Source organism: Salvelinus namaycush, chromosome 30 (genome assembly GCF_016432855.1).
Source record: "Salvelinus namaycush isolate Seneca chromosome 30, SaNama_1.0, whole genome shotgun sequence".
Lineage (NCBI taxonomy): Eukaryota > Metazoa > Chordata > Actinopteri > Salmoniformes > Salmonidae > Salvelinus > Salvelinus namaycush.
Window position 1 is genome coordinate 180,112 of NC_052336.1, and position 10,229 is coordinate 190,340.

The following is a 10,229-nucleotide window of genomic DNA, read 5'->3' on the forward strand; positions in this document are numbered from 1 at the left end:
CCAGAGCACTAAGTCTTCTGTCTCTCTGTCCTTCCATTCCAGGGTACTAAGTCTTCTGTCTCTTCCTTCCATTCCAGGACACTAAGTCTTCTGTCTCTCTATCCTTCAATTCCAGAGTACTAAGTCTTCTGTCTCTCTGTCCTTCAATTCCAGGGCACTAAGTCATCTGTCTCTCCCTTCCATTCCAGAGCACTAAGTCTTCTGTTCTCTCTGTCCTTCCATTCCAGGGCACTAAGTCTTCTGTCTCTCTGTCCTTCCATTTCAGGGCACTAGTTTCTGTCTCTCCCTTCCATTCCAGAGCACTAAGTCTTCAGTCTCTCTGTCCTTCCATTCCAGGGCACTAAGTCTTCTGTCTCTCTGTCCTTCCATTCCAGGGCACTAAGTCTTCTGTCTCTCTGTCCTCCATTCCAGGGCACTAAGTCTTCTGTCTCTCTGTCCTTCCATTCCAGGGTACTAAGTCTTCTGTCTCTTCCTTCCATTCCAGGGTACTAAGTCTTCTGTCTCTCTGTCCTTCCATTCCAGGGCACTAAGTATTCTGTCTCTCTGTCCTTCAATTCCAGGGTACTAAGTCATCTGTCTCTCCCTTCCATTCCAGAGCACTAAGTCTTCTGTCTCTCTGTCCTTCCATTCCAGGGTACTAAGTCTTCTGTCTCTTCCTTCCATTCCAGGGCACTAAGTCTTCTGTCTCTCTGTCCTTCCATTCCAGGGCACTAAGTCTTATGTCTCTCTGTCCATCAATTCCATGGTACTAAGTCATCTGTCTCTCCCTTCCATTCCAGGGTACTAAGTCTTCTGTCTCTCTGTCCTTCCATTCCAGGGTACTAAGTCTTCTGTCTCTTCCTTCCATTCCAGGGCACTAAGTCTTCTGTCTCTCTGTCCTTCCATTCCAGGGTACTAAGTCTTCTGTCTCTTCCTTCCATTCCAGGGCACTAAGTCTTCTGTCTCTCTGTCCTTCCATTCCAGGGCACTAAGTCTTCTGTCTCTCTGTCCTTCCATTCCAGGGCACTAAGTCTTCTGTCTCTCTGTCCTTCCATTCCAGGGCACTAAGTCATCTGTCTCTCCCTTCCATTCCAGAGCACTAAGTATTCTGTCTCTCTGTTCTTCCATTCCAGGGCACTAAGTCTTCTGTCTCTCTGTCTCTTCCATTCCAGGGCACTAAGTCTTCTGTCTCTCTGTCCTTCCATTCCAGGGCACTAAGTCTTCTGTCTCTCTGTGCTTCCATTCCAGGGCACTAAGTCTTCTGTCTCTCCCCCCTCTGTCCTTTCCATTCCAGGGTACTAAGTCTTCTGTCTCTCTGTCTCTTCATTCCATCGGGCTAAGTCTTCTGTCTCTCTGTCCTTCCATCCAGGGCACTAAGTCTCGTCTCTCTGTGCTTCCATTCCAGGGCACTAAGTTTAGTCTCTCTGTCTTCCATTCCAGGGCACTAAGATTCTGTCTCTCTGTCCTTCCATTCCAGGGCACTAAGTCTTCTGTCTCTCTGTCCTTCCATTCCAGGGTACTAAGTCATCTGTCTCTCCCTTCATTCAGGGCACTAAGTCTTCTTCTCTCTGTCCTTCATTTCAGGGCACTAAGTCTTCTGTCTCTCTGTCCTTCCATTCCAGGGTACTAAGTCTTCTGTCTCTCTGTCCTTCCCTTCCAGGGCACTAAGTCTTCTGTCTCTCTGTCCTTCCATTCCAGGGTACTAAGTCTTCTGTCTCTCTGTCCTTCCCTTCCAGGGCACTAAGTCTTCTGTCTCTATGTCCTTCCCTTCCAGGGCACTAAGTCTTCTGTCTCACTGTGCTTCCATTCCAGGGCACTAAGTCTTCTGTCTCACTGTGCTTCCATTCCAGGGCACTAAGTCTTCTGTCTCTTTGCCTTCCATTCCAGGGCACTAAGGCTTCTGTCTCTCTGTCCATCCATTCCAGGGCACTAAGTTCTGTCTCTTGTCTTCATTCACAGGGTACTAAGTCTTCTGTCTCTCTGTCGCTCCATTCCAGGGCACTAAGTCTTCTGTTCTCTTGTCCTTCCATTCCAGGGTACTAAGTCTTCTGTTCTCTGTCCTTCCATTCAGGGACTAAGTCTTCTGTCTCTCTGTCGCTCCATTCCAGGGACTAAGTATTCTGTCTCTCGTCGCTTCATTCCAGGGACTAAGTCTTTGTCTCTCTGTCTTCATTCCAGGGCACTAAGTTCTTCTGTTCTCTTGTCCTTCCAGTCCAGGTACTAAGTCTTCTGTCTCTCTGTCTTCCATTCCAGGGTACTAAGTCTTCTGTTTCTCTGTCGCTCCATTCAGGGCACTAAGTTTCTGTCTCTCTGCTTCCATTCCAGGGGCACAGTCTTCTGTCTCTCTGGCCTTCCATTCCAGGTACTAAGTCTTCTGTCTCTCTGTCGCTACACTCAGGTACTAAGTCTTCTGTCTCTCTGTCGCTCCATTCCAGGGCACTAAGTCTTCTGTCTCTCTGTGCTTCCATTCCAGAGGGTACTAAGTTTCTTTCATGTCCTTCCATCCAGGGTATAGTCTTCTGTTCTCGCCTCCATTCCAGGGCAATAAGTCTTCTTTCTTCTCTCATGACAAGCCGTAGAAACACATGACAAGACATAGAAAACACATGACAAGCCGCAGAAAAACACATGACAAGACGTAGAAAACACATGACAAGACGTATAAACACATGACAACGTAGAAACACATGACAAGCCGCAGAAAACACATGACAAGACGTAGAAAACACATGACAAGACGTAGAAAACACATGACAAGCGCAGAAAACACTGACAAGACGTAGAAAACACATGACAAGACATAGAAAACACATGACAAGCCGCAGAAAACACATGACAAGACATAGAAAACACATGACAAGACATAGAAACACATGACAAGCCGCAGAAAACACATGACAAGACGTAGAAAACATGACAAGCTGTAGAAAACACATGACAAGCTGTAGAAACACATGACAAGACTAGAAAACACACGACAAGACGTAGAAAACACATGACAAGCGTAGAAAACACATGACAAGACGTAGAAAACACATGACAAGCTGTAGAAAACACACGACAACGTAGAAAAACACACGACAAGACGTAGAAAACACACGACAAGCTGTAGAAAACACATGACAAGACGTAGAAAACACATGACAAGACGTAGAAACACATGACAAGCGTAGAAAACACATGACAAGACGTAGAAAACATGACAAGACGTAGAAAACACTGACAAGACGTAGAAAACACATGACAAGACGTAGAAACACATGACAAGTCGTAGAAACACATGACAAGTCGTAGAAAACACATGACAAGACGTAGAAAAACATGACAACGTAGAAAACACACGACAAGACGTAGAAAACACACGACAAGACGTAGAAAACACACGACAAGTCGTAGAAAAACACATGACAAGACGTAGAAAACACACGACAAGACGTAGAAAACACATGACAAGACGTAGAAAAACACATGACAAGCCGTAGAAAACACATGACAAGACGTAGAAAACACATGACAAGACGTAGAAAACACATGACAAGCTGTAGAAAACACATGACAAGACGTAGAAAAACACATGACAAGACGTAGAAAACACATGACAAGACGTAGAAACACATGACAAGACGTAGAAAACACATGACAAGACGTAGAAAACACATGACAAGACGTAGAAAACACATGACAAGCTGTAGAAAAACACATGACAAGACGTAGAAAACACATGACAAGACGTAGAAAACACATGACAAGCCGTAGAAAACACATGACAAGCCGCAGAAAACACATGACAAGACGTAGAAAACACATGACAAGACGTAGAAAACACATGACAAGACGTAGAAAACACATGACAAGACGTAGAAAACACATGACAAGACGTAGAAAACACATGACAAGTCGTAGAAAACACATGACAAGACGTAGAAAACACATGACAAGACGTAGAAAACACACGACAAGACGTAGAAAACACATGACAAGCTGTAGAAAAACACATGACAAGCTGTAGAAAACACATGACAAGACGTAGAAACACATGACAAGACGTAGAAAACACATGACAAGACGTAGAAAACACACGACAAGACGTAGAAAACACAATGACAAGACGTAGAAAACACATGACAAGCTGTAGAAAACACATGACAAGCGTAGAAAAACACATGACAAGACGTAGAAAACACATAGACAAGACGTAGAAAACACACGACAAGACGTAGAAAAACACACGACAAGACGTAGAAAACACACGACAAGACGCAGAAAACACACGACAAGTCGTAGAAAACACACGACAAGCGTAGAAAACACATGACAAGCTTAGAAAAACACATGACAAGACGTAGAAAACACATGACAAGACGTAGAAACACATGACAAGACGTAGAAAACACATGACAAGACTGTAGAAAACACATGACAAGCTCTAGAAAAACACATGACAAGACGTAGAAAACACATGACAAGACGTAGAAAACACATGACAAGACGTAGAAAACACATGACAAGCTGTAGAAAACACATGACAAGCTGTAGAAAACACATGACAAGACGTAGAAAACACATGACAAGACGTAGAAAACACATGACAAGACGTAGAAAACACATGACAAGACGTAGAAAACACATGACAAGACGTAGAAAACACATGACAAGACGTAGAAAACACATGACAAGCCGTAGAAAACACATGACAAGACGTAGAAAACACATGACAAGACGTAGAAAACACAATGACAAGACGTAGAAAACACATGACAAGACGTAGAAAACACATGACAAGACGTAGAAAACACATGACAAGACGTAGAAAACACATGACAAGACGTAGAAAACACACGACAAGACGTAGAAAACACATGACAAGCCGTATAAAACACATGACAAGACGTAGAAAACACATAAGACGTAGAAAACACATGACAAGACGTAGAAAACACATGACAAGCCTTAGAAAACACATGACAAGCCGTAGAAAACACATGACAAGCCGTAGAAAACACATGACAAGCTGTAGAAAACACATGACAAGACATAGAAAACACATGACAAGCCGCAGAAAACACATGACAAGACGTAGAAAACACATGACAAGACGTAGAAAACACATGACAAGACGTAGAAAACACATGACAAGACGTAGAAAACACATGACAAGACGTAGAAAACACATGACAAGCAGCAGAAAACACATGACAAGACGTAGAAAACACATGACAAGCCGTAGAAAACACATGACAAGACGTAGAAAACACATGACAAGACGTAGAAAACACATGACAAGACATAGAAAACACATGACAAGCCGCAGAAAACACATGACAAGACATAGAAAACACATGACAAGACATAGAAAACACATGACAAGCCGCAGAAAACACATGACAAGACGTAGAAAACACATGACAAGCTGTAGAAAACACATGACAAGACGTAGAAAACACATGACAAGACGTAGAAAACACATGACAAGACGTAGAAAACACATGACAAGACGTAGAAAACACACGACAAGACGTAGAAAACACATGACAAGCTGTAGAAAACACATGACAAGACATAGAAAACACATGACAAGCTGTAGAAAACACACGACAAGACGTAGAAAACACACGACAAGACGTAGAAAACACACGACAAGCTGTAGAAAACACATGACAAGACGTAGAAAACACATGACAAGACGTAGAAAACACATGACAAGCCGTAGAAAACACATGACAAGACGTAGAAAACACATGACAAGACGTAGATAACACATGACAAGACGTAGAAAACACATGACAAGACGTAGAAAACACATGACAAGTCGTAGAAAACACATGACAAGTCGTAGAAAACACATGACAAGACGTAGAAAACACATGACAAGACGTAGAAAACACACGACAAGACGTAGAAAACACACGACAAGACGTAGAAAACACACGACAAGTCGTAGAAAACACACGACAAGACGTAGAAAACACACGACAAGACGTAGAAAACACACGACAAGACGTAGAAAACACATGACAAGACGTAGAAAACACATGACAAGCCGTAGAAAACACATGACAAGACGTAGAAAACACATGACAAGACGTAGAAAACACATGACAAGCTGTAGAAAACACATGACAAGACGTAGAAAACACATGACAAGACGTAGAAAACACATGACAAGACGTAGAAAACACATGACAAGACGTAGAAAACACATGACAAGACGTAGAAAACACATGACAAGACGTAGAAAACACATGACAAGCTGTAGAAAACACATGACAAGACGTAGAAAACACATGACAAGACGTAGAAAACACATGACAAGCCGTAGAAAACACATGACAAGCCGCAGAAAACACATGACAAGACGTAGAAAACACATGACAAGACGTAGAAAACACATGACAAGACGTAGAAAACACATGACAAGACGTAGAAAACACATGACAAGACGTAGAAAACACATGACAAGTCGTAGAAAACACATGACAAGACGTAGAAAACACATGACAAGACGTAGAAAACACACGACAAGACGTAGAAAACACATGACAAGCTGTAGAAAACACATGACAAGCTGTAGAAAACACATGACAAGACGTAGAAAACACATGACAAGACGTAGAAAACACACGACAAGACGTAGAAAACACACGACAAGACGTAGAAAACACATGACAAGACGTAGAAAACACATGACAAGCTGTAGAAAACACATGACAAGCTGTAGAAAACACATGACAAGACGTAGAAAACACATGACAAGACGTAGAAAACACACGACAAGACGTAGAAAACACACGACAAGACGTAGAAAACACACGACAAGACGCAGAAAACACACGACAAGTCGTAGAAAACACACGACAAGACGTAGAAAACACACGACAAGACGTAGAAAACACACGACAAGACGTAGAAAACACACGACAAGCTGTAGAAAACACATGACAAGACGTAGAAAACACATGACAAGTCGTAGAAAACACATGACAAGCCGTAGAAAACACATGACAAGACGTAGAAAACACATGACAAGCTGTAGAAAACACATGACAAGACGTAGAAAACACATGACAAGACGTAGAAAACACATGACAAGCCGTAGAAAACACATGACAAGCCGCAGAAAACACATGACAAGACGCAGAAAACACGACAAGACGTAGAAAACACATGACAAGACGTAGAAAACACATGACAAGACGTAGAAAACACATGACAAGACGTAGAAAACACATGACAAGCCGTAGAAAACACATGACAAGACGTAGAAAACACATGACAAGACGTAGAAAACACATGACAAGACGTAGATAACACATGACAAGACGTAGAAAACACATGACAAGACGTAGAAAACACATGACAAGACGTAGAAAACACATGACAAGACGTAGAAAACACATGACAAGACGTAGAAAACACATGACAAGCCGTAGAAAACACATGACAAGACGTAGAAAACACATGACAAGCTGTAGAAAACACATGACAAGCCGCAGAAAACACATGACAAGACGTAGAAAACACATGACAAGACGTAGAAAACACATGACAAGTCGTAGAAAACACATGACAAGACGTAGAAAACACATGACAAGACGTAGAAAACACACGACAAGACGTAGAAAACACATGACAAGCTGTAGAAAACACATGACAAGACGTAGAAAACACATGACAAGTCGTAGAAAACACATGACAAGACGTAGAAAACACATGACAAGCCGTAGAAAACACATGACAAGCCGTAGAAAACACATGACAAGACGTAGAAAACACATGACAAGACGTAGAAAACACATGACAAGACGTAGAAAACACATGACAAGCTGTAGAAAACACATGACAAGACGTAGAAAACACATGACAAGACGTAGAAAACACATGACAAGACGTAGAAAACACATGACAAGACGTAGAAAACACATGACAAGCTGTAGAAAACACATGACAAGACTTAGAAAACACATGACAAGCTGTAGAAAACACATGACAAGACGTAGAAAACACATGACAAGACGTAGAAAACACATGACAAGACGTAGAAAACACATGACAAGACGTAGAAAACACATGACAAGCTATAGAAAACACATGACAAGACTTAGAAAACACATGACAAGACGTAGAAAACACATGACAAGACGTAGAAAACACATGACAAGCTGTAGAAAACACACGACAAGACGTAGAAAACACACGACAAGACGTAGAAAACACATGACAAGCTATAGAAAACACATGACAAGACTTAGAAAACACATGACAAGACGTAGAAAACACATGACAAGACGTAGAAAACACACGACAAGACGTAGAAAACACACGACAAGACGTAGAAAACACATGACAAGATGTAGAAAACACATGACAAGCTGTAGAAAACACATGACAAGACGTAGAAAACACATGACAAGACGTAGAAAACACATGACAAGACGTAGAAAACACATGACAAGACGTAGAAAACACATGACAAGACGTAGAAAACACATGACAAGACGTAGAAAACACATGACAAGACGTAGAAAACACACGACAAGACGTAGAAAACACATGACAAGACGTAGAAAACACATGACAAGACGTAGAAAACACATGACAAGACGTAGAAAACACATGACAAGACGTAGAAAACACACGACAAGCCGTAGAAAACACATGACAAGCCGTAGAAAACACACGACAAGCCGTAGAAAACACATGACAAGCTGTAGAAAACACACGACAAGCTGTAGAAAACACACGACAAGCCGTAGAAAACACATGACAAGACGTAGAAAACACATGACAAGACGTAGAAAACACATGACAAGACGTAGAAAACACATGACAAGACGTAGAAAACACATGACAAGCTGTAGAAAACACATGACAAGCCGTAGAAAACACACGACAAGACGTAGAAAACACACGACAAGCTGTAGAAAACACACGACGAGACGTAGAAAACACATGACGAGACGTAGAAAACACATGACAAGACGTAGAAAACACATGACAAGACGTAGAAAACACATGACAAGCCGCAGAAAACACATGACAAGACGTAGAAAACACATGACAAGACATAGAAAACACATGACACGCCGCAGAAAACACATGACAAGACATAGAAAACACATGACAAGACATAGAAAACACATGACAAGCCGCAGAAAACACATGACAAGACGTAGAAAACACATGACAAGCTGTAGAAAACACATGACAAGCTGTAGAAAACACATGACAAGACGTAGAAAACACACGACAAGACGTAGAAAACACATGACAAGACGTAGAAAACACATGACAAGACGTAGAAAACACACGACAAGACGTAGAAAACACACGACAAGCTGTAGAAAACACATGACAAGACGTAGAAAACACATGACAAGACGTAGAAAACACATGACAAGCCGCAGAAAACACATGACAAGACGTAGAAAACACATGACAAGACGTAGAAAACACATGACAAGACTTAGAAAACACATGACAAGACGTAGAAAACACATGACAAGCCGCAGAAAACACATGACAAGACGTAGAAAACACATGACAAGACGTAGATAACACATGACAAGACGTAGAAAACACATGACAAGACGTAGAAAACACATGACAAGTCGTAGAAAACACATGACAAGACGTAGAAAACACATGACAAGACGTAGAAAACACATGACAAGACGTAGAAAACACACGACAAGACGTAGAAAACACACGACAAGACGTAGAAAACACACGACAAGACGTAGAAAACACATGACAAGACGTAGAAAACACATGACAAGACTTAGAAAACACATGACAAGACGTAGAAAACACATGACAAGACGTAGAAAACACATGACAAGACGTAGAAAACACATGACAAGACGTAGAAAACACACGACAAGACGTAGAAAACACACGACAAGACGTAGAAAACACATGACAAGCCGTAGAAAACACATGACAAGACGTAGAAAACACATGACAAGACGTAGAAAACACATGACAAGCCGTAGAAAACACATGACAAGACGTAGAAAACACATGACAAGCTGTAGAAAACACATGACAAGCCGTAGAAAACACATGACAAGACGTAGAAAACACATGACAAGCTGTAGAAAACACATGACAAGCCGCAGAAAACACATGACAAGACTTAGAAAACACATGACAAGACTTAGAAAACACATGACAAGACGTAGAAAACACATGACAAGACGTAGAAAACACATGACAAGACGTAGAAAACACATGACAAGACGTAGAAAACA